The 26,680-nt window shown below is 43.0% G+C and overlaps 1 long non-coding RNA gene across 3 annotated transcripts; it reads right to left on the bottom strand.

The window, feature by feature from the left end:
* Positions 1–1,062: 1,062 nt before the first annotated feature.
* LOC119846507 lies at positions 1,063–24,235 on the bottom strand. Of its 3 annotated transcripts, none has more exons than XR_006276529.1 (6): positions 24,011–24,235; positions 23,044–23,834; positions 18,954–22,110; positions 14,609–14,716; positions 8,208–8,419; positions 1,063–8,063 (listed from the first exon to the last, which is right to left on the bottom strand). It is a non-coding gene; the product is annotated as an uncharacterized LOC119846507 (long non-coding RNA). The 3 variants fall into 3 exon arrangements; XR_006276528.1 differs by lacking the exon at positions 24,011–24,235 and having other exon boundaries at positions 18,954–19,071; positions 21,984–22,110; positions 23,044–23,633; XR_005289901.2 differs by lacking the exons at positions 18,954–22,110; positions 24,011–24,235 and having other exon boundaries at positions 23,044–23,175.
* Positions 24,236–26,680: the final 2,445 nt, after the last annotated feature.

Genomic DNA, 26,680 nt, shown 5'->3' with positions numbered 1-26,680 from the left:
CTGTTCCATAATTAGAAATTTATAACGATAGATTAAAAAGCCACCCTCATTGTAAGACCCCAAAACAGTTGAGGAGATTGAGTATGGGGGTCAGGGGAAGTGTTCATTTAAAAAAATACTCTGAGAAAAATTACAGGCATTTAAAACTGAGGATGGAAAATTTGAGATGTTGGTCAAGTTTTGTAAAAATGGGTTCTGCCTCCCGTGGTCTTACAAAGCAAATGATAGTGTAACAAAAATGAAAGCATTCAAACCTCACAGAACCCAGAGCAGTGGAGTAACAGTGATGTGGCAATACCGTGTATAGTTAACTGAATTTTCAGATGCTTGGCAAATTTGGAGTCAGTGTTGGCAAATTCTAAAATTTTATCATTATGAATGGCAAGAACACTCGGAAAATAAAGGTTTTTTTTCTCTGTATCTGTATTGAAAGTTTGTAATTTTCCCCTGTTAATTTCCTCCTTTTTCCAACATTAAAGAACAATTCTGTGATTCCTCAAATCAAAGGGAGAAACTACTGGTTTTTAAATATGTAGCTTATGCTTCTGTTCTACGGCACAAAATGATGATCCATCAAGTTTAAGTCCTACAGGTGAAAAAATGATGGAAGAAAGGAATTAGAAACTAAGGTCTCAATCCAGCAGAACATTTATTAATGTGCTTAACTTTAAGCCTAACCCTGTGTTTGTAGTTAAGCACATGCAACGGGATGCTCAGCCAACTCTTCCAGTGAAGGATCCAAATTAACATAAAATGTTTCATTAACAGCTAATCATATTTAACTGCCTCTGACTTCTATAAACTCCTCTTCACAGATTGTCTGTCAGGTCAGAAAAAAGGTTTGATTCAAAGAAAGAACATACCGCTTTTACATTCACCAAAAGCTTGTTCAACCATCCTCTTTTCCCTCAATCAGAAAAGAAAAAAAAAAAAAAACCCTGTTAGAATCATAGAACATGAGGGTTGGAAGGGACCTCAGGAGGTCATCTAGTCCAACCCCCTGCTCAAAGCAGGACCAATCCCCAATTTTTGCCCCAGATCCCTAAATGGCCCCCTCAAGGATTGAACTCACAACTCTGGGTTTAGCAGGTCAATGCTTAAACCACTGAGCTACCCCTCCCCAGATTAATGCTAGTGGGAAATATCAAGCTCGTCAGACACACAGGAATTTTATAACCTGAACAGGGAGAGAAAAATAGTCCTCAAATGTGTTTATATTTGTTTTGGTTTCTTCCTCCTTTTAAATCTCCAGCCTTGAGCTTCAACACAAGCCAAACCACGTCAAGTGAACCAAAGGTAATGAAAAGCATGCACTGTTGAGGTCATTCTTAACCCAACTAGAGACATTTGCATATGAAAATTACAAACTGAAGACAAAACAAAAATTAAAAATCTTCCTGTGTATAAAAATAAATTAATAAAAACAGAATTGTGCGTAATATATTTACATTAATGGATAGTGGTTCCTAAATTGGAGGATACGCTGTAGGAGGCCAAGCATTAAGATTTAAACGTCTTATCTCATTTCCTTGGAATCACAGGTTCAAATCCTACCAAGGTCAACTTAGTCCATGTTCCTTCTTAGGTAAATAAACTGAGATCAATGCAATTAGCTGTCTTTCATATGAAAGTTTGGCTTGGTCTAGATTAGCAACTTACATTGGTATAACTACATCGCTTCGGAGTGTGGATTTTCTACACCCCCAAGCAACGCAATTATATCCACCTTACTCCCAGTGTAGACAGCAGGAGGGTTTCCTCCACTGACACAGTTACAACCTCTTGGGGAGATGGAGTACCAACACCAATGGGAGAAGTCTTCCCATCGGGGTAGGTAGCATCTTCACTAAAGCGTTACAGCAGCGCCACGGCAGTATTTTAAGTGTAGACAAGTCCTTTAAGAAGAGAAGCTGTCTGTTCTTCATGGACACTAGAAGATGCCATGGCAATTTTCATAAGAGTGATATTTTGCCTTGATGCCCTGGCCAGAATGTGTCATCCTGCCAATGTTGTGCAGCATTCGGAATGCCATTTTCTAAGGTAGTGGAAGTTCAATGGTGCTGTGCTACACACACACACACAGTGTCTACGTACAAAAAAAAGGTATGTTCTTACCTCAGGTTAAAACAGCAGTGAAGACATGGCAACTTAGCTTTTAAGTCACATTAGCAGGATAAATTCAATCCCAGGCTGCCATATAAGGCTTTAACTATCAGAATTGAACCCATATATTTACTGCCTAGATTAATTTACAGTCCAAGTACGACATGGCAAACAAGACACTGGGAATTATTAGGGATGAGGGAATACTTGATGAGCTGGTCTTAAAGCAACACCTGGAGGAGGAAGTGGGGGATGGGGGGGAGAGATAGAGAGAGAAGTAAAAGGTACTAAGCTCTTGGATCTCTTAGGCAGCTCAAGTGCAATACCTTTCCTGCAATATATCCAGCAAGACAGATTATCTAGCTTTAAACATGTAAGTATGAAAAGAAAGAAATGTTCCCATTGTCACCAAGATATTGTATCAAGCTCTTTATCAGCACTGATGATGTTAAAAAAGAAGCTTGCAGGCTACATTTAAAATAAGTGTTTCTCAAACAGATGGTGTTCAAATAACCATTTTTAGATTGTTTCTTTAATTTTGCAAGTTGTGTTTTAAAGTAAAAAGTTGAGCCCCTTTACTAATAAAGACAAAATTACCCCTCACCTTCTCTCTTTCTCCATTCCCTATTCCCTCTCTCCACTCAAGGTCTTGTAAGGTCATGAAAAGTGTCAACACAGACCGGGCAATGCTGACTTCCTGGACTCCTATCATGTAAGTAAATTACATTACCATGTAAAATGTTTTGCAATAACTAAGCTGTACTACATAATTTTTCACTTCAATTGAGACAGACCCAGAAGGGGTTATGAAACACAACAATTATATGCACTGTTCATAAGTCATGGCAACGTATTAAACCACTAGAAAGGTGAAGTGAAAGCTACTGCTTTGTTTAGGAATTCACACTTTTACCTTGCAACCACTTTCTCTAGAAAGAAATAACTTTTAAACTGAACAGCCAGGTAGCAAGATTAACACCAAACTAGGAAAACACTTGTGAGTGATTCTACTTTTTTTTAACCCCTAAAGTTATTTTATGCTGATGAGAACTACTTAAGATTGAATACTTTATTCACAAACCAGCTGCAGCCTGGGCAGCCCCCATCCTGCTCCACCTTGTACTTTAACCTGGGAACAAGCAGCTAATTCAGTCTCCACAATCCATGCAGTCCTTAGCCTGTGCCGAGACTGTCCATTACATTGGTGTTTTTTTGTAACAGGGATACCTACCTACTAACAGATGGAGGACACAAAATAATTTAATATGGGCTGCAAGCATCCACCTGATGGAAAGAGCTTTCAATAACCATCAAGCTGAAATGATGAAACCATTGGGCTGGAGACAGGTTCATCTGGAAGACAATGCGTTAGGAGCCCTAAAACAAACTCCACGGCCTGGTCCATATTTAAATATCATATTGACAGAGCTACAACACTCAGGACTGTGAAAAATTTTTTGTCTCCACATGCTGTAGTTCGGGCACTCTAATCACCAGTGTAGATGCAGCTATATTTAGCTATCCTCTCTCAGAGGGGTGGATTAACTACACAGACCGAAAAAAACACCACCACCCTTTTGTTGATGTAGGTAGTGCATCTGCTGCGCTGCTGTAGCACTTGTAGCATAGACACAGGCTGAGGTACCCATCCTCCCCCCAGTGCTAAACTGTGTGGACTTCTGAAGAATTACAGCGCTGAGAAAGTGAAATATCCAATATGCAATAGATAGAGAGAGACTTTTGGGACACCTAGCTAAGAGAGAAGACTAACAACATAGAATAGTCTCATGGATGCTTGGCTAACAGTCCCATTGACTTGGGGGGAAGGGACAGCTCAGTGGTTTAAGCATTGGCCTGCTAAACCCAGGGTTGCGAGTACAATCCTTGAGGGGGCCATTTAGGGCTCTGGGGCAAAAATTGGGGATTGGCCCTGCTTTGAGCAGAGGGTTGGACTAGATGACCTCCTGAGGTCCTTTCCAACCCTGATATTCTATGACTTAAGGTTGACCTAATTAGTTTTATAGCATAAAAACACTGGACATCTCAGGTGAATATTTCAGCCAGCTCTCTACCTCAATGGAACCAATGCTTTAGATTCCCAAACTGTGGTACATATACTCCAGGGGGTACGATGGAGAAATTGTGTAATGGTGGGTTTATTAATTATTTTATTTATTGCATTTTTCTAATAGACTACTCAGACAAAGCTTTAAAACTCATTGGGAATTTGCTATATAAAATATGGTAGTTAATTGACTTTAAGATGTATCAATGAGAACACAGATACACGGAGACGCTGACGTACAGAGCCCTCACCTCCAATCACCGTACAGTGCGGTTCGGTTGCCCAGCAACTGTCCAGTTTAACTGAGCTCAGAACTTAGTCAGGGTTGTTTTTTTTTTTTCAATTGTATACATTTCACAATAACTCTATTCCTATATAACAATGAAATATGGGCAGATGGCTCAAGACAGGCAGCGTTAAGAAGAACACAAAGTATCAGCAGTCAGACAGGTAAGGGAACGCAAGCAAATAGTAGATCTGGAAGGAGATATGTGGGCAGCTGATAGATCTGGAAGGGGGTATGCAATAAGAAAAGTTTGGGAACCTCTGCTTTAGATTAATACTAAAAAGGAGGGTATTGGGTTTGTGTTTATTTTCATGTACTAAACATGTCTAGGTATGCAATGCACTTCAGCTGTAATTCTTCCTCTTTCACATCAGGTTAATTAGTACAGAGTCATTTAGCATGGCCTCCAGCTAAACAAATAGTTTCAAATGCAACAAGTACATATTTTACAAATGACGTGACAATAAACTTTGCTGGATGCCTCTCAGCTAGGGAACTACAGGGATAAAAACAAACACCAGCACACACATACATTTGTATTAACTGGGCTTCAGTTAAAAGCTGCTCAGGCAGCACTGAACAGGCCCCATCCATTGCTCAGAGTAAGACAGTAACATTAGCCAAACTAATTTGCCTACCTGCCACCAACGATTTACAATATTAACTACATAATACTAAGAGGCAGTATCTGGTAATGAAAGTAGTTAAATGTGTATCAAAAGACCTGGGTTCTGTTACTAACTCGAAACTGACGTATCCAAGGTCATACAAGACATCTTGGTGCCTCAGTTGCCCCCATCTTTAAATAGGGATAATACTTACTTACCTTAATAAAGTATTTTTTGATTCTTGGACAAGAAAGATATTAAGTGGAAACTACTGTCATTATAAGGCAATTTCCTGATGCATTCAAATCCATCCTTGCTACAATATGTCCATCCGATAAGCAACAAAAATGTTCATGGTTCAGCTGGAATGAAGAGGGTCAGAAAACAGACAAAGGATGCAGCAGAAATACTGCAAGCCATAATAACTAGGGGCCACACACTTTTTTTGCTTCAGTCAGTGAAGCTGACTGAAGCTCACTGCACACACCAGGGGGTCCTTGCGTCCATCCTCCCCGCCCTCCAATCCCCCTCTATTTCAGGGACTTGTTTCAACCTCTCCACCCTATGCTACAGGCTCTGTGTTCCCTATTCTCTACTCCATGCCAGGGACTGTGTGCACCCCCAGTCCTTCCCATGCTCTGTGTGCACTCAGCTTCTCCCCATACCAGGGTCCCACATTCTCCCTCTGCCAGGGGTTATGTGTGCCCTCCCACACCCATTCTTCTTCTTTTCTTTCTCTGTCAACATTTTTAAACTGGATTGGGAGGACAGACAGAGCTAAAATGAGGGGTAGATATTGTTATGCTTTAATGTGTTAATGGCTGCCATCCACCACTTATCTGATCTGTAGACAATTACAGAGGTGGCCGAAGCTCCTAGCTCTGCTAACCAGATGCAAGGGGTTCCATCTATCTCCAATTTCTCTCTGCTGACTTTGCCAAAATCAATAGGGTTCTGCCCATCAATGCCTAGAACATTCCCTGAAATTTTGCAATCGATCCGACGTGGCGTTCCATAGTTATCACGTTATATCCAAACTTCCAAGCATAGAAATGCCATCAAGCTGGGTTTTTATAGGCCCTTTCACACAACAGCACTTTGCAAATGTTAATTAAATGTAGTGACCCCTTTGGGAGGTGGGTATGTATTACTCATCTTATAAATGTATGAATTGAGGCACAGTGATTTTCTCAACGTTACACAGTAAGTAAATGACAGAGTCCTGACTCTGCGTGCCCTTCTCTAACCATTGGACCACAATGAAATTCTTCTATGAGATGCAGCCAGTTAAAGTAGAGATTTTTGTTTTGTTTTATAGCAGCACCTATAAGTGCAACAAGGAATATGTGAAAACTAATGCTACTTCATAGCGTTTCAGCATGCACTGCATTTCATTTGTTCTGCTGAAAGGATTTAATGGCCAAAGTCCATTTGAAGACAAGCATGGACAGAAAACAGCTCAGAGTGGTTTGGAATAGAAAAGAAAAGGAATTCCAGTTTCATTCTCTAAAAAAATGATTGTGGTAATAGGAAGCGGGTGTGATTCATTTGCTACAGATGACAAGATGTATTATTCAAAAGGCATTCAGATGAACTAGCAGCCATTTTGTTTTGTCAAGCTGAAATGCGAGCAAGGTGAGAGGCAAATTCAGTCAGTGGTGTGGGGGAATCATTCCACTGCTTCAGTGACAGCACCTCCAGCTCTGAGATAGAGGCTCTCTCCTGCTAGAATAGGCAGGTAGGGAGATGCGTGCGTACACACATACAGGCAAAATCTTCAGCTGGTGTAAACCAATACAGCTTCTGTGCCATCAATACTGAGGGTCTAGCCTAGATACCCACCCACCATCAGTGATGTCGGCCCTATGAACTAGAAAGCAGCACACTTCAGTTAAAGCCATTTCAGTTAAACACAGACATTAAAAAGCAGAGAATCTGGCTATGGCTACACTACCACTTACATCAGTAAAAACTTTGGTCAGTCAGGGGTGTGAAAAACACACCGCCCCCGCACCAATTGACAAAAGTTTTACTGACAAAAAGTGCCAGTGTGGACAGAGCTTGGACGATGGGTGATGCTCTCCCGCCAACAAAGCTTCCGCCCCTCACTGGGGGTGATTTTATTTTGTCTCTCCTGCCGACAAAGAGTGTACAGCTGCAAGGTACACAGGGTAGACATAGCCTCAGGGGTGTTTTCCCATCTCTGCTTTCATGGCCTTAGATTGCAGCCACTTTCAAATGAACCGAGCTCCTGCTCTTGGAGTATCTGGAAAAATGTTGATGATGCCCACAGAGACCTGACATCCGATGACAGCCCTACAGATAACACAGGAAATCAGGCTGGAAATATATATGCATAGATTGAGGCAACAGCAAGCAGATCAGTGAGACAGCAGAATCTACCCACAATCATTAAGGTCCTCTCTTTACTCTTCTCCTACTGCTTTACATATCCTGTTGATTGAAGACTACTCCAGACCCTTCAGTAATGTACACAATCTTATGTGTTGCAGATTTATAGTGGGTCACCATCTATACTGTACATGCGTAGCATCAGGGTTGAAACGCAAGAATTTTTTTGCTACAATGGATGTAACTCCACTATTTGAACCCAGTAAGATTGCCTCTAACTAAGAGCAGAAGTAGGTCCCTTCTACTCTCTTCAGTCCCCGCAACTAGAATGGTCGAAATGGTGAAATGGAATTCAGTCCCAGCCACTGGTGAAATGGAATTTTTACATTCTTCCCATTACTCCTAATCTAAATCAATCACTGCAAACTGATAATCTCTATAGAGCAAAGAAGCACTCTTCGACAACAGCTTGACTAATGTTTTCCTTTGATAAGAGGCTCAGGTAATAGAACCACATGGATATACTGAGGTTTAATAATGTCAGCCATAATTAGCCAGATCTTTTGCAGAATGCTATCGTAGAGCATTTTCAGGTTAGCCTAGTCCCCAGAACCTTCAGGAAATAACCACATTCCATATTCAGGGTGATCTGTAAAGGAGAAAGAAAAGCCTAAGACAAACATCAGCACCACCAAATTTTTTTTCGCTTTCCAGCAATTATTTTGACTCAGACACCAGATTTAGAAACAAAAACAGGTGTGGGAGACGATTTGACTTTTTGTAGTTTGCTTACCTAAAAAAACATGTCTTGGAGCAAACAGACTCCAGGGCTTCTGTTCTGCTTTGTGGGCACTCTTCATCCCCACCAGCAATGGTCTTCTCTTGGACATCTTCCAGGGATGACGCTGGGTCTGCTGGTTAGATTAGAGGCTGACTGGATGGACCAGTGAGAATGTGCACTTTCAGCAGTGCAAACTAGAGAGCGCCCTTTCTATCTCTGGAATCCTAATTTCAGTGCATGAAATAATTGTATCATATGAATATATATCACATCACATCACAGGCATTTTTCCAAAAACTGCAAAACATTCTGCTACCCAAAACATGGTTTAAATATCTCCCATTATACTCATTCACTTTTCACAGAGCTAATGCACATATTTTGAAGATGTAACTTAGGCAATAGAGTTTGAAAATGTAGCTCTATATATATACACACACACACGGCAAGCAAACTTCAGAAAATGGATTACTTCCCAACATCTGGAATACCCAAGTTTCTTGTCCAGCTTTGGCTACTTGACCAGAATGTGTGTTATATTTTTGGCATCACAAACCACCAGCCACACTACAGAATTGTTTTCTAGTGGTGGTAGTTAGAAATGTCATGTAATCTTAATATGGTGGAGAAATGCAGCAATTGCATAGAAATTTTCAGTGGTTGTGCGTCCTTGTAGGCTGCCCAATAGACACTTCACGGTTCAGCAGCATGGCCTCCAGGTGTTAGTAAGACACTTGGATAAGGAAGGACAGTTCATATGAATCATTTTCCCTGTTACCCTGAAAGAGCCGTCTGTACGGCAGGAAGGAAATACACTTTGTGGGACTTTGCATTTGCAAGTACTTGCTGGAGAGTGGTTTAAGGCACAGATCCAAGTTGGCACTCTCCTGTGGAACTGTGGGTGATATCACTCACCTTTAATTCCCAATTCCCACCACCTCTGCTGGATGGAAAAGGGGAAAGATGGAGTGTGGAACAACTCACCTGTGAGTTCTACCCCAATTCAAATCAAGTAATTATAGCATAAACCTTCACACACCCTGAAGTCATCCTGCTGGAAAACATTCTGTTGCCTCTGTAATATATCAGGGAGACGCTACTTCCCTAGTTCCTCACACTGTCCCTGAGGAAGGGACAGCACTAGACAGTCTGCAGGAGCTTTTTGGCGGACACTTGGGCTGGTGGGGAACAGCCAGAGGCATGGAGGCATCAGTGTTGTGAACTCCACAAGGCAGACACGGGTAGAGGTAAGATTCGTCCTTGAATTCAAAGCTCCTAGCAGTAAGGTTTTAGTTTTCCTACGTTCTATGTTTGCAAAGCACCAATACATACCTACAGTCACTAGAGCAGTAAATCATTTTTAAACCCTGATTTTCCAAGGAAAGTAGCAAGCTTCAAAACAACCAAAGAGAAGAACCGTGCATTAAATATTTGAGTTCTTGCAATATTCAACACTTACAGCCCCAAGAGACAAACAGGAAGTGGGCAAGGAGACCAACAGTGGATCTGACTCTGAACCAGTGAACCTATGTTGACAGTGAAGAGAAATGGAAAGCCCCAAACTGTTGCGATGCGTCACGACATGCAAATCACATTCCTAGTTCCAGCCAACCCCTACTGAAAGGGAAGTTATTTTATTAAACAAAATAGCACTAGAAGTGGTTTCCACTGCACTGACTATTATTTGCTTTATTAAACTGTTCAGTGGTGATTCATTCAGATCTCTCTGATGACCCTCACTGACCAATCCTGGAACCTGAATTCTTATAACTTTTCTCTCTATTATAACTATTCTTGTCTATTTTATCTCCACACACTGTAGCTTGCAGAACTTCTACATTTTAAAGGCTTCATCCTCATTTGTTGACCCATTCAGCCAACTTCTATTTGATGGTATGCCAGCTATTCAAAGCTGCTGCAACCAAAAGAGGGAAGAAAAAACAAAAAATCAGCTTCCCTTGATAGGCAGCAGCTAGTTTCAACTAAGGGGAGTGAGGCTCCTCCTCCAGTTTCAGTCTTTCCTTCTCTTATTGTACCAGTGCTCAGATTCGATGTTAACTTAGCCAGAGCCAGAGCCAGATCTCACACTAGCATAAAATCAGGATCAAGTAAGAGAATCAGCCCCTCACCGTTCCCACTGCCACTGGGGCGGGGTGGGGGGAGGGGGTTATCCACTTCACCTCAGGCTTCATAGCATGAAGAACCATCTGACTAAACAACATAACCAAACTGTATGGGCGGCACATGGACTGCCGGCTATGGGAGGCTAGCCCCCAGCTCTGACCCTTCTGCCCAAGGCCCCGCCCCTCCCCCCCGCTGGAGCCCAGAGCCCCCAGACCATGGCCACCAGCCAGCAGCCCCAGCCTCCCCGCCCCACAGTGCCAGGAGGGCAGGTGGCACAGGCAGCCACCAGCCAGGGCCAGGCATGGGGAACTGGAGCCAGAGCGGGAAGCAGGAGGGGGGCCTGGGAGCGGAGCGTGGGCAGGGCCATGCCTGGCTGTTTGGGAAGGTGCAGCCTTCCCCAGCCTATGGTACCTGCCACCCATGCCAAAGTGGCCTGAACAGCTCAGAGCACAAGCAGAATAATGGCAACACAAAACTCTGAAGGGAATTTTCAGGAGGGCTGAACATCAGAACAAAAGAGGAAGCAACGGTTGCAGGTCTGAACAAGAGACATCTGAAACAATTTTAAAAAAAGCTACACATCCTCTTTTTTCAAAACACAAAAGCTTCTTGTGTTGGGAAGGCTCACTAACAACAGTTAAACCAACTCTCTCCCTCAACCCCTTACACCTGGTATCAGTTACATTAAAGCATTTTTTTAGGGTTAAAAAGCAACCATGTACAAATGGCTCCTGCTGCTCCCTGCCCTGAGTCTGAGTCACATCTGCTGATCTTTAATCCTGTTAACCCCATAGGAGCTCATGTAGCTATGGGAGAGACATCTCACACTTTTATCCCCCCTTTATGCAACTATAAACATCAAGGGTGTGCATTCGTCCACCCCAGTAAGTTTTTGTGTTTGACTTTGCCTGCATCTATGTTGGCCAAAAAATGGTCACATAGCTAAAAGTTTAAAACCCACCATTTTCCACCTACATACAGTGTTTTGCTTCTTATATGGCAACAGGAGTGGGGACAAATTTGCATCAATAATGTCATCAATGATTCATACACAAGTTGATTAGCTGTAGAACTTATGGCCATCAGTTCTTTAGGTGGTAAGAATAATTTGCATCTCGTCTGATAGAAAATTATTGCCCACTAATCCAGAAAACTGCCAGGGAAAAGGCTGGGTCAATATCAAACGCTGCATACGAGTCCAAGCAATACAGTTCTAAAGTGAGCTGAGGTTTCGTACCGTGGGCCTCAGTTATACTTGGCCTGGGCTGCCGATTCTAATGCCAGGTTTTGTAAAAGCTATTCAAAAGGCTGCTCAAGTTATGTTCAAATGAAGAGAGGGCAGGCGCACTCTTTATTTAAAAAAAAATCCCACAGTACCTTGCCCAAAAAGACAAATTCATTTTTCCAACGAGTCTCAAATTCTCCGCATCCACAAAGGAATTGTGAGGGCAGATGCACCTAGAGCTGCCTCATCGGATAACCACTGATTGTTTTAAGTTAACATCTAAGTAAGCAGAAGATGCCGAGGAAAATGCATATTTGAACCTACCCAGCTGGCTTTGACCGAGAGCAGTTACCATCTGAAGGAACCCATGCAAAATGAATTCAATAGCCTAGATCCATTTCCCAGAGAAGAAGGGACAGATTATCTTCTTCTGATAATCTCTGCTTGGTATAGGAGAGTGTAGGGGAAAGTGGTGTCAGGAGAGTCTGTTATGGCTCCCTGATTCTGTGGACTGGCCTGTGCCAGCCCCAGTGTGTGGTACAGATTTATGCCCCTGGAAAATTAGCAGAGCTCCATCTTGCCCGACACATCCCCTATGCCATGGCAGCTACAGACAGCTGGCCCTGGTCTAATGGTTTTATGCAAGCGGATATTTCCTCTCCACCACAGGAATTCTCAGCTGGACAGCTAGAGCCAGAATCCAGCTTACAATCTTACTGTTCTACTAACTACTGTGTGCAGTGTTTACGACTACAAATAGTCTCATCAAAACCAATGGGGATCCACATAGTAAGATCTAAGAACAAGAAGCCTGCATTTTCAAATGTGACTTGAATTTTTGGGTGCCCAACTTAAGACTTCTTAAAGGGGCCTAGTTTTCACAGGGCAAGAGCTCAGCACTTTCTGAAATTCAGGCCCCTTTCAAGCCATCTCAGGTTGGGCACCCAAAAACCAGGGACACCCAAAATCACTATCCACTTTTAAAAAGCTAGGCCAATAGTCTTTGCAGGATCTGATCTGAAATAACAAAAATAACCCTACACCCTGCTCTCACTGACACCCAGTCTCAGCAGAGAGGCCCAGCATAGGAATGGACCATGAAGACTGAACTCCCCTCTGACTGATGGAGGGTGCTGCCATCCATCCTGGGGGCCAGAGGATGGGGAACTTGTGCCTATATCTGCTCCTTTTCAATAGGCTGCCAGTTCTGTACCTTTCAGTAACACTAAATTATATATTCTATATGTAAATGCAGGGGACAAAAAAGCTACTGTTACCAGAAGCAAAACAACTTAAAGAAAGGGAAATTACGATGTGCTATAGCAGAGCTCTGACTGTTTTCTGAGTGAGAAAGAGTTAATTAAAACAGTCACATTAAACTTTGGAAACTTGGCATTACTCTTTTTTTTCCTACTCATTTATTCCAAAGAGCCCTCCTTCTCTTCCTCCTCCTCCTCCTCCACAGCGCTACTCATGTCTCATTAAGTTCATAGCTACTAACTGTCACACCTAGCAACCATTCCCTTGGCACGAACTAGTATTTGTTTCAGATTGTTCATCTCTTTCAAGATGGCCAGTTGCTGCTGCAAGCTTTCTCCATCACTTAATTTAAGGAAAAAACACGATGCCTTATAACAGCTATGTCCCCCTGATATTTTTAATTTATCGTTTCAGAAAACGATATCTTGATAAAATATGATGCACCGAAGTGGTACATCATAAGACAGTCTTTTAAAGCAGGAACCATGTAGTATAGTCTAGTAGTTAAGATGGGAACTAGTCTAGAGAACTACTAATGACAGGAAAGCGTAATTACTGAAGATTAACATCATGACACATGGAATTTCAGATTTCCACAGCATGCAATAAAATGACCTCTAACCCCTTCTAAATGCCATCTGATTTATTTTGCCCTCAAACTTCCTGTTCTTGATGCTTTAACTAGTTGTGTTTTCTCACCAATCACAACCAAGGGGACTGATTCTTATTACCATGAACCTTGCGCAGTCATTTGTATGTACAAAGAGCTTGTAATCAGAATAATAGTGTCTCACGATGCACAGGAACCCATAATAATGACACAGTAGGAAGGCAGGGGAGAATCAATCTAAAGGCTTTTCAGAAAGCAGACAAAAATGCAACCTTCTTATCTTCAGCCCTTCTTGCGTTTCTTAACTCTGAGCATCCTTGTTAGTTTTACATATTGTGTCCCGTTGTCAAACTGCACCTAAGTGTGAGGGGAACAGAAACATTAGAAGACAAAAAAGGAGGAGGAGAAGCAGGAAGAGATCATATCAGGACAGTCCTTGTGAACAAACAGATGAGGACAGAAAAATGAAAAGAGGAATTATAAGTAAGATTTGCATGTTGGCTTGAGCCCATGTTCTAATTTAGATGTCCAAGTAATTCAGTGTCTGCAAATCTCTTCCTTCACTCCAAGGCTTTCATCTAAAGAAATCTCTCTCCCACAAAACGTGTTAAGGTCAAGAATGATTTCTTACATTCTTAAGTGCTAGAGCATTGTCGGAGCCCTTTTGTTACCTCATTAAATCTTGCATCTGAAATATGAGAGGGGAAACCACGTTGAATGAAATATGGGCTCAAGCTTTTTAAGAACACAGAAGCTGCACACACACACACACACACACACACACACACTAAAGATTAGAGGGCACTTTAATCAGTCTTGTACTGTTCGTGCTCCAAGGTCTCTAACCACAACCAATGATAGAGCCACAGAAAAGGAGCAGAGCCAACATGACTTCACAAAACAGCAACTTCAGTTAGTTAATGTATTAATCAAAACCATACCCAGCGCAGTAGTCAGAGAAGAGTCAGGACAGGGGGAAGAGGAACATCAACAAAGTGGACTAACATTTACAAAAATACAGTGAAGACACAGAAAAGTGTAATGGTTCATTTGTTTTCAGTCTCAGTTGAATTACCATAATCCTTTACTTTACCCCATGTCAATAGGAATTTGCAGTCAACTATTTTAAAGCAGAATTCAATTCAATATAGCTGCTGTTCAGTGTCAGAGCCTACGTGTTTTCCTGTATCTTACCAAGTTTCCTTTCATGAAAGAGGAATCTCTGATAGCTGATGCTGTTTTTCCCAAAGTCTGTGGCTTGCTTGGGCATCTTATACAGGATGTCCATGAGGTCAGGTAGCACTGGGGAAGGGGAAAATATAAAAAAAAAAAAAAAAAATCAGAACAGTTCATGATTCTGCAAGAGGTTAGCAGTTGCCCAGGAAACAGAAACTACATGTAGGCAGAATTCACCCTCACAAAGTGAGTGTGTGCATGCACAGTATCTACACACCCCTCCCTGAGAAATAAATAACCAATTAGATCCATCTGGAACATTTCTGCTGAAAAGTTTTCAGCGAAAAACAGAGGGTGGGTGTGGAACTTCCACATATGTATTTTTTCACACTTTTCAGCCAGCTCCAATAATGCTCTGCATGTACACAGCCTCTTTCAGGACCTAAGGGCTTCATGGACATTAAGGCCCCTTCGCAACAATCTGGTAGCAAGAAGGGGCCTTAAATTGGGCAGAACCCACCCAGAGAATCACCCCTACAAAGGGGCCTTCCTAGCTGGCATAAAGGCTCTGTACTGGCTCAGTGGAGATGGCAAACTGGAGGCAGGACCAGAGTCCACCATGTTACAGCTATTTTCTTCTCCCCAGGTCCCATAGGGGGCCATGGAAAGCAGAGTGTATGTCGAAGTAGCCCTGAGGCTGCTGTAATTTGCACTGCGATACACACAGGCTCCTAAACGATCCCAAAATACAGGGACAAAGGTGGCTTTAAGGACTTCACCCTCCATCCATTCCCAGAAATAGTGTTAACTGAGGATCAGACCCTAATTTTCTCAAAAATTCTGAGTGGAAATACCCCCATTTTACAGGGGGGAGACTAAGACACAGACGAAATGCAAATTACACACAAGGTAATATAATCAATTAACAGTAGAGCCAGGCACAGGACCTGGGGATCTGGTGCAACAAGCGAGAGCACGTAGAGAGAACTGAACTGGGTGAACATCTGAAGCTTGGGTTGAGATGTCCATGAGAAGAGATGTGTAACTCATGCCCACTCAGTGTGGCACTCTGTCCCCATCTGCCTCACTCAGCCACTATGTGACCCGACTCCTGGTCTTCTCCTCTGCTACAATCATTAGATCACCATGCCTCTCTTAGTGAGCATCCTCATCAACCTAGGCTGAACGTGAAAAGTCAGAGATAGGCTAGCCATTACTATTTTTGTTTTAGTGAACTTAATGCTGGTGAAAGGAGACAGACAGCCTTCCATACTCCAGCATTATCTATTCACAGGATAGCAACAGGCTGTGACAATCTTTCCACTTGGTTCAAAAGTTTCCAGTGGGAGTTTTGCTTGAGCAGGGACTGAATAAAAACAAGAGAGCATGCCCTTAATTATTACAGCCCTGACAGCACCCTACACTTATATTCATTGCCCTACTACTGTGATATAGCTAATGAACTAAAACAACATAGGGCTCTGATCCTGCAAACCTTACTCAGAGTAGTAATCCTGGAAGCCCATGAGACCTCCCACTAGCAAAGGTTGCAGGGCTTTTTGTCGCATTCTATCGTAACGTAATAAAAGGAGAGCCAGCATTTCTGTTCCAAATAGACCGTCAGTTTGAACTCCTGTTCAAGTGAAAGTTAGTCTCCAAGATGCCAGCATACATTTACCTTGGAAATATCTGACTGGGCAGAAAGATCGAGATGCAGATTTTTTTTTTAAACTGAGTAGCAGAAAAGGGTTTGGTTTGGGCAGTCACTAGTTTTTTTTAAGAAATATTTAAAAATATGTTTAAAAAAACATGGAGAGAATTTAATAAAGTTTGGTATTTTCAGGAAGATTTTTTTGAAATGGTAGAGATATTTGAACATTGGTTGCTACGCAAGTGTTGCAGTCACATTTCAAAGCAATTTCTCTTATGTGTAACTGCTGCACTGAACCCATGTTACTGCATGATTAACTCTTGCTCTGCCAAGTGGTTTAATATGGCTAGTGGTTTCAATTCATGTCAATTTTTGTTAGGGACGGTCAGTTTTAAACAGCTTTTGAATTATCAGAGCCATATTAAAACCTTGTTAAATGGAGTATTTAGCTTGTATAGCATTATCCCCCCACCAAATAAAAGTCCTATTCCCTCCACCAAACCAAGAAAGTATGGCTTAGCGCAGAGGAACCTTCCGTGGGTCAGATCCGACTGCCCAGGCTGCGGATCGGCAGTATATTTGCCAAGGCTAGCACGGTGGAAAAATCTGGGGAAGCCATGCTGCTGCAGTTCCACTTGTGCGTGCTCCTCCCCCTCTCTGCAGCAACCTGGAAGGAGCGCCCACAGATCACAGCTCTGCGTCACATCCATCTGCAGCCTCCTAATGCCCTGCCAGCCCTCCTATGCAAGAGTCAAATGAGGCATTAATATAGACCAATATACTTTTTATTGGCCAAGACAACCAAGTAGAAAACTATGCTCCACTGGTCATAGATCATAACAGTATCATTCTGATTTGTTTCATGCCAGGCCTAGAAAGAATAAATGACATAATACGCAACTGCAAACCAATGCTAACTCACTTCACTGCATTAAGACACACCAACTCATACGGCAAGTTCATCCGATATTTTATGGCCTTGTCATAGGGGGCCACATTACCTTCTATGTCTAGATGAAATGGAGTGGGTTAAAGAAATATTGAATAACTTTGCCTTAGTAGTTTAAAATCTAAGGGGTCAAATTCAGACCTGGCTTTTGAGGATGAAATTCCACTAAAGTAAATGATTTACCCTAGGCTTTAAAAGGAGCGATGGGGTGAAATTAAGCTAAGGGAAATTTCAGCTGTTAAGGAGAAATGCCTAGTGGTTAGCTCTACTAGACTGTTCAAGTGCATGCCAAGAAAAGGGACTCATCGCTTCATTTAAAGCTAGCCTGAACAACATACTGTATTGACCAATCCTCCACTGGACTAGATGGAACCCAACAGGTCTTTTTCAGTTGCTAACTTCTATGAAATGTCTGTTTCTAAGCATTAGCAAGGGAATTCAAGCCTTTCCCTGTGCACTTGAAGGGAAGGTGGGCTACATGCATGTCACCAATCAGTGGCTTGGCACAGAAGGGTTCTAGGAGGTTGGTACTGTAATGCCCCTAAAATGATCACTGCCATACAAGCCCTTGATGCAAGGCTATATAGCAACATGCTATCTGTAGTTTAACACATATTAGAACCCCACCTTCTGCTTTATTTTGCAGATCCCTCAATTGAAACAGTTGACTAAAGAGACTCAGAACTTTCATCTTCTGGCCAAGTCTCAAGCTTCAGGCCGTGTGATCCTTAGATGGTCCTCGAACTATTACATTTTCCTTTCCTCCACAGAAACTATCCTTGAACCTTGGAGGTTGAAGCCAGTGCTTCATATATGGATGGTCTGTAAGAATGCAGGCAGTTGTGACGCCATGTACGTGGAACCCACGTATCTGTCTGAGGATGGGGGAACCAACCTGCCAGCGTCCAAATGTTTTCAGTCTAACACATATGCCAGTGGTTCAACGGCATATCAATGAATTTCATAATCAAATATGAAGCCAGTTGCTGCGCAAGGACAAATCTTCTAACCCATTTGCCCTATATAGAAAGTGTTGCGCTTGGAGATGAAGGGATGTATTTAACTAAGAAATATCTGCTTCTTGGAAAGCTTAAGGTCTGAATCATGCTGTGTTGGCTTGGTTTTTCAGCAGACAAACTACCACATAGGTTTTCTTGTGGGTGGAGAGGCAACACTGCCATCAGAATTAGCAGCTGGGTTCCTTTCCCATGAAAATGAAGTAACAATACCATACACATTGGGGCCCAGAGTTACTTGAAAATATCATTGGCTTGTGCAAATGGAAACACTTGCACAAAATCAGGAATCAGCTGGTCAAGCAGCAGAGCAGCAAGGGACAGAAAAGCCAGTGAGCAGTGACTAGCTCTAAGAATACACAAGGGACTGGGCTAATTAGATGGTCACTGGTAGAAGCACAATCAGCAACCCAAGGAATCTGAGAGATAAATACGTAAGCAGATATGCAAATATGGATGGCTGTTTATTTAATTATTTTTTGCACAGGTGCAACTTAGGTGTCTATGTTTGAAAATTTGCTCCCTCTTGCTTACCAGTCCAGGAAAAAGGGTTTTTACCAGCTCTGAAGATCAGCTCAGAGCACAAAACTCATAACTGGATTTCAAAATACTGCCAATTTTGATGGTTATTTAGATTTAGGGGTTCGGTTTGGCCCATTATAAAAGTAGAGATTATTTGCAAAACTCAGAGACAGGTGCGGAGCTTCATCATCATCATCAAAATTCAAGAACATTTGGTCCTGGTACCCGTTAGCGGCTGAGGGTGAGACAGCAGAATGACCTTGCAGGAGGTGGTCTGATGGTCCACCCTGCTGTGGATGGTACCTCTCTCTGGGTATGAGCACAGTTATTCCAAGGTCTATCTCTGCATAAATTATATAAACACCATCAGTATTTCTTAATACTAGTAAAACCATTCCATGAGCCAACATAAGTATCCACTGCTCTTTTCCTTTTCCAGCAAAAACTGTAGGGAGGCGGGAGGGCAGGAGAAACAATGGAATAAATTTCCCCTCTATAAACCAGGACATCAATGCAACTCGGAATTGGCATTTTCTATGGAAATCCTGTAATCAGGCACATTACCACCTATAAGTATCAGCTATAGCTAACCACTGCGGCATATGTCCAAACCCCAGGCACCAAAGACTGGTAATCCCTGGCCACACCCATACCAACTACAAGAGAACACCATGCACAGGGTTAAAAAAATCCCCTCAAGCAAGATATGGTTTTCTCAATGGTTTCGGGGGGTGATTTCTGGTGGGTAGGGAAGGGGACAAAAATCTAGTATTTGGATGTTTTTAATAGATTTCTCCCTACAACAACAAAAACATTTATTGAAAGAACAGAACCTCCTCACAGCATCAGCAAAGCTCTGTCACAGCCCAACGCCGTATTTATACAACATGGAAAATTACCAGCAGCGGCACTGCAGGCTTAGAATCTACTCTGCAAGCAACAAAATGGCTAGTGGTGCTGTTGCCTCCATTTGGATTCCTCTGCTGCTTATGAGGGGTGAAAATGGTGGATGCCAATACCACTGCTGCTTTGGCTAATGGTTACACTCTTTACTACCGACGTTAAATTTATGTCTCTGTGAATCTCCATTCTAACCCTTACCACTCCAACTCCACAAAGCGGAGACGCCCATCGCCAACAAAACAGAATGCATCACAGATGTAACACGAGCATCAGCAGAACAAGTGCAGGAAGCAATCATGGCCACCTGTTCAGTCAGAGCCCTGCTCAGATGCAAAAAAAAAAAAACAACCCCCCACAACACTGGAATTTCCATGGCCTGTGCTATAGGGGAGCCCACACTGGCTCCTTCTGGCCTTGAAATCTAAGAAAAGCATCAAGGTAATACTTTCAAATGCACAATGCCGTCCATTGGAAGGTCTGAACGTGATTTTCAACAGTAAATACTGCGATGGAAATCAGTAAGAGTTTTGCTTGAGAAAAGACTAAATGATTCAGCTCATTAATGAACAAAGCCTCACAACACCCCTCTGAGGCAGGTATAATAAACTCCATTTTACAGAAGAGGAAGCCAATGCACAAAGAGGTAAACTGACACGACCAAGGTCGCACAAAAGCAAGTAAGTGCCAAAGCCAGGAACAGAAACCAAAACTCCGGGCTCCTGTTCAGTGCTTAACCACTTAGACCACTTTTGACCAATTGATTGTTCATACCTCTCACACACTTACATTAGTAACTCCAGCCACATGATCTGAATGAGTCAGTTTCCCCATCACTCTCTAGAAAAATGCCATGCTTCTGTCACTGCCTTATTTCAGATGATCCTTTGAGTCCCATAGATTTAGCTGCAACAGGTAACCTCAATTCCCATACGAACACGTGTTTAGCAGTGCAACTAAACTTAAAGGTTAAAATAAGACGACAAAAATGAGTCACAAGTGCAAACTTCTCTGTAAGCAGCTGAGAAATGAGAAAAGGAATAAAAATGAACCACTCTCTATGCTTAAATATGGGTGCTCAAAGAATGCTTGCTCTCTGTTGAGTGGATGGGCTGCCAACTGTACCTCCTTTAAATCCAGTGGGAACCCCAAACCATTATTGGGCACTGTGCGTTGCAAGTTAACAGAGCCCCCAGCAACGATAGGTGGGCAATACAAGGGACACACATATACACATGCCATTCAGCAAAATGGACTTAACCCACCATTCGTCCATTCACCCAGCTGCTGCCTTGTACAAATGCAACTGCAGTACTGTGTCTATGTACGTATATGTATTGTGTGCTCTGCAGTAAGACGAACAGACACATATTGTTACTGCTGTTCTGCTGCTCTGCGGACCTGGCACTGCAGGAAGCAAGGAGACTCCAAAGAGCCAAATCCACAGGGCGAGGGATCAACAAGTCAGCAGGGACAATGGCAACCGCAGTAAGATAATTTAAAATTCACCATGAACCTTGGCAGAGGGGGGAGTCGTGAAAAACGTAGAGATGGGAACGAGAAGATAAAGGGGGGACAGATCAGTTTTCCCCTCTGGCTTGTTATTTTCCCTCCTTCTGTCTCCTACCACTTCTCACTCTTTAGAAATGGTCTCCTCCCTCCTTTTTACTGCCCCAAGATATTGAGCTGGAGATAAGAGAGCAATGCAGGTGCCCTTTAAGACCGGATGAAATCAGTGCTGGAAGGGTGCGTGCGCATATAACTACATTACATAAAAAAAATCAGGATACACTTTAGGAGAGAAATTACTATAAAAGAAATCAAGGAAGAACGCAATACATATGATCTGGTTCTAAACCCAGCGATTGTTGCTAAATCACTGTACCTGGCTCTTTAGATGTCGGTGAGTTATACATTAAATGCTTATACCCTCATATTCTTGAAGTCACTTCACATGAAAAAAGGATGAGGAATAACTCTCCCTACTGAACGATCAAGCAAGTTACTACTCCTTGCTCAGGAAGCCATCCAGCTTCTGCAGAGGAGACCCAAGCTCAAGTGGTTTGTCCACAGAACGTCAGAGCAGAACTGAAATCTTCATTGTCGATCACTTCAAGGAGGCGGGGGAGGGGGGGGAAATGAGAAGATAGTAAAAAATAGTTATGAAAAAAAATCTTCCCATTTGTCTTGGCCTCCTTACCCTGTTTTCCAGGTCCCTTCCAGACCTGTGCTGTTGGTCAATAACAAGAACTTAATATCCTTAGAAGGAAGAGAAAGATACATAAAAGTCTATCACTTTCTTCTGGCCTGACTGACACGTCACTGTGGCTTATTTTGCAACAACAGGAAACTTACCTGTCACTGAAGTAATTCAAGATACGATATACTTGGTTCTGTATTATTTGCATAAACAACATAACAAACCACCTCCAAGAGCTTGTCATATCCTTCCCTTGCTTTTTGTTACTTTGCATAACTGACACTGCGAGAGAGAGAGAGAGAGAGAGATTTCAAATGCCTGCCTTAAAAAAATTTAAAAAAAAGGAAAAGAAGAGAAAATCCAGGTGATTTAGTCACAAAGTGTTTGGAACTGATTTGAGGCAAGTGAAATCAACATTTAGATTTGACACCCTGCCCTCGGCCAATCCAAGAGAGCTTTTCACCTGCCATCACCCTTTCTACCAATAGGATCAAGTGTTTAGGCTCAGAACCCTCCCCAGCCAATAGTGTGCAAGCTCAGCCACTTAGTTAATGATGCAGCAGTACAGGGAAGACTATCACATGTGAGCTGGAAGGCTGCCAACATAGAGACACGGAGAGAGCAAGGTAAACAACTTTCCAACGCCAAAATGATGACATTTAATCCCTAAACCCTAGCTTCCCTTCTCGACTCATCCTTAACCCCTTTCAGCTAGTCTGGAAGCCTCTGAAAGGCACGGTGTACCTGTCCCCCTGATGCTTTTAAAAACTGGACAACATGCCCTGCAATGATCACTGCGTCACCATTTACCACTTTCTGAACTACGCAGTGACAAACCTCCAAGCTTTAAAACGCAGAGTGTCTGTTAATCCCTGCACCAACCCCTGGTCGACATGCCAGCCTTTAAATAGGTGGGAGGGAGGAATTAAAAAAAAAATTATTAAACGACAGCCTCTGCAAAGTTGTCATCTCCCCCCACGACCCCCAGCTGCATAACAGTACCAGAGGCAAGAGCGACATTCGTACCACCTGTGCCATCGTTCCATTCAGAAAACGGCTCTGACGCAGAACAGTGCAGTAACATCCAGCCAAAAACATAATAAAACCACTCCAGGGTTTGAACTTAGGAGTAGGGAGGTGTGTGTGGGGGGGAGAACCTGTAAATAAATAAGAGAAGATGCAGTTCTAACCCAATCCCAATCAAAGAGTACATACGTGGGAAAGACGGACCCCGAGCTGAAGACCTCTGCCCGCTAAACATCTGCGCAGTCCTTAGCCCTTCGCTCGCTCGCTGTGCAGCGCCGCAGAATAGAATGTTCCAGAATTTTCCTCCCGTTAACCCTTCCGACGTCTGCCCACCCTCCCTCCCCGCGGGATTAAACGCATCGTGTCTCCAGCATCGTCAATGGGCGAACCCTCCAATATCAATTAAGCCAAAATAAATTTTTTAAAAATTAAGCTGGCCGGTTGCAGGAGCCCAGTCCATGATGTTATTACTTCTGTCTCTCTCTCTTGCTGCCTCTCTCTCTCTTCCCCCTTGCTGCAGCAGGGCTGTTGCTAGTAGACCTATCGAGGGAGCTTGCTCTCTCTCTCTCTCTCTCTCTCACACACACACTCTCTCTCTCTCTCTCTCTCTCTCTCTGAGCTCTGTGACGCAGCTCAAAATTCTCCAGGCTGCTCCCTGTGTTATAACAGCGGAACTGCAGCCTTCCCAGGAGACTGATGCCAACAATGCCAGGGCCAGTCAAATCAAGAAAGTCAGTCACTGCTGGACTCTGCACCTCTGCCCTTTTTTTTTTTTATTAATGCTCCTCACCTCCGGTTTTTTGCTTTGGTTCCAAACCTCTCACGCTTGCATCTTTTTCTCTGCTGCTTAGTCACACCTACTCGGTTAACTCTTTTGGGGTCGGTAGTCAGCAATGCAAATCTCGAACAAGTGCCACTGACAGCATGGACAACTTTGTGGTGATTTTTCTTTTTAAACCAAAGTAAATCCTCTCCCATTCCTAAAGAAAAAACAGTAACAACATTCCAATGGCATAGTAATGCTGTTTGATTAACTCTTTCAGGGAGAGGAGATGTGGTTTGACTTTGGGAAGTAACGCACTTAGGCCTAGAGCCCGCAAATGTTCATGCACGTGTTTAACTTTATGCACAATGGGACTTCAAAGGGACTACTCACTTGAGTAAAACTAAGGGTGTGTGTAAGCATTTGTAAAATGGGGATGTAAGCAGATGTCCCTGGATGGGTTTTTGGCAGCAGGGATGAAAACTTGGACTTCTGGATCTGAAAGCATGAGCCTCAACTGCCTGACCTAAAAGACCCAGCTGCATTAGCCCAAAGGCTGTAGCAGATTCTTCAACCTCTGTGTGTTATAACAGCAGAACTCCTAGCCACTTGAGGGAGACAGAGAGAGAAACTACATAAGTGCAGGTTACCGTAAGTATTGGAAAATTCTAAGTTCTTCCCTTTCTATCCACAGACTTCAAAAATGTGTTAACTGGATAAAATGCATGCTTGTGCCCAGAGTGAAGATTTTGAGGCTCATGACGACATTGCCTGGGTCACCGGCCTAGTCACAGGCCAAGAATCTTCATAATAGCTAAAAATATCAGCACAGCCCTGCATGGGTTAGGCAAGCAAAACATTCCAGAGGGCCTGGACACAGCTCCTCAGGCAGCAGGCTGAAGGTTAACCCTAGTGAGTCATAGCTAGCTCCAATGTTCGGCAAAGAAAGCTGGATTCTCAGATTACTTATCTTCAAGAACTAGGACAGCGGTTCTCAAACGTTTTATTCGTGGACCACTTGAAAATTGCTGAGGGTCTCGGCGGACCACTTAATGATCTTTCCAAATGTTGTTTGTACCGTTAGCTAAATATTGAAAAGCGCTTTGGATAAAAGCACTATATAAAAAAACACCTTAATAATAATTAATTTTTTTTGTTCTACAAATAAAAGCACACAACTCATATTTTAACAACAGTAGTCTTATCTTTCTAATGCAATAGATGTGCCCTCTCTCCCCTGCCACAGCAACCCCCAAGCTGGGGCTGGGAAGGAAGAAGGTCTCTCCCTCTTTCCCCAGCTGCGGCAGCCCCCGAGCTGGGGCTGTGAAGGAGGGGGGGTCTCTCCCTCGCCACAGCAGCCACAGAGCTGAGGCTGGGAAGGAGGGCCATCTCTCCCTAGCAGCCGCAGCCCTGGAGCTGGGGAAAAGTCGCCTATTTCTCTGGCTGCCACAGCCCTGTATGTCCCAAATTTCCCCCACTCCCTCTTCTCACCCCACTGCCTTCTCCCACCTACCCGCTATTCCCCCCAAGGCCACCATCTCACCTTACATGTGCGTCTTCTCCAGGGTCTAGACACCTAATTAGTGGAGGTACGCCTGTGCGGCTCCACTAATTAGGTAGGTGGCCCTTCATTCTCTCGTGTGCGACTGCCCAGGAGCACACCTTAGAGGAAACTACCCGCAGACCACCTGAATGGAGCTCACAGACCAGTTTGAGAATATCTGAACTAGGGAAACCCAGAGGAAGAGCAAAGGCAGGTATAGCATTTGAGCAACCAGACAGCTGTGTGGATGCTAGTGAAAAGCCAACAGCATATGAAAGAATCTATGCACAAAAAAAAGCATCTGTATGGAAAAAAAATAAACATAGGAGAACACAACAAAATCGATACACCTGCCATACTAATACCAGATTTCAGAATGGGCTGTGAGTTTTGGGTTTTCAGTACAGCTAAGGCTGAAATAACCAGTATTTTTTCCTTCAGAGTCTGAGCTATTTTGGGATTCCTCTGTACTACACTGAAAGTGACACCTGTTGCACGCAGACATGAACAAGAATAATTGCAAAGTCTCAATTTATAAAATAAAACTTTGCAAAAGATGCAAGTCACAGGAACCATCTTATACTGGGGGAAAGACATTGACTTGGAGTGAGGAGCATAGCCCCTCCAGATCACCAAACAGCCAGAAGCCAATACAAGAAATACAGGTGGTGTGTTGTAACTGCTATAAAGAAAAACTGAGCATCCCGATCTTAGTAGTGACCCAGCCAGGTCACTTTCCATCAATTGGATGCAATGAAACGTGGCTGCATGCGTACAGACAGACACATGGTCACCTGTGGAGACTGAGCCAAAGACGTTCATCACGAAAGCCACAAGTTTCTGCCACTTGAGTTAAAAGAGATGAAGAAAGCAGCTGTTATTACAGCTGTGTGAACCAGCCACTTGAAGGAGACATTGTCACATGGACTTTATTGCCAGCCGTATATGTATTACTCAGAAAACACCTAACAGCTTGCTAGGCTGGTTCCACCTACCCTTATATGTCTCATGAACCCCACTAACTTCCAAGGTCAGACCCTGATTTCTTCACTCACTCTGCATCTGGCTGATTTATAATAGCACCAGTAGTGCACTATGTACTATGCAGATACGCAAGAAGAAAAAGCCCGTCCCAAAGCCCTTCAATGACTATTTATTCTATGGTAATGCCTAGAGGTTGCATCAAAATACAGATCCTATTGGGCTAAGTACTGTATTGAACAGATCAAGGAAAAAGGGCAGGGTAGCAGCAGAAAGCAGAGCACTATTGTACTGCTCTTAGCACACATTTGGTCAGTGCCACAGTGTTTAAAACATGGGGATTGGGGAGAAGTGAAGTTTTGGCACATTTTTTAGGGTTTATTTGGGGCAGGGAGAGAGGTTGGCTCTCTTTTATTTGTGGCTCCACACAGAGAAACCATTCATTTTCAAATAACCAAACATGGAATATTTTTGGCACATTGCCAGAACATAATTATTTGTATTCTGGTAGTACCTGGAGGCCCCAAGCAGGAATCAGG

This window comes from Dermochelys coriacea, chromosome 21, assembly GCF_009764565.3.
Source record: "Dermochelys coriacea isolate rDerCor1 chromosome 21, rDerCor1.pri.v4, whole genome shotgun sequence".
NCBI classification, from domain to species: domain Eukaryota; kingdom Metazoa; phylum Chordata; order Testudines; family Dermochelyidae; genus Dermochelys; species Dermochelys coriacea.
This window is presented reverse-complemented; position numbering and strand designations above follow the sequence as displayed.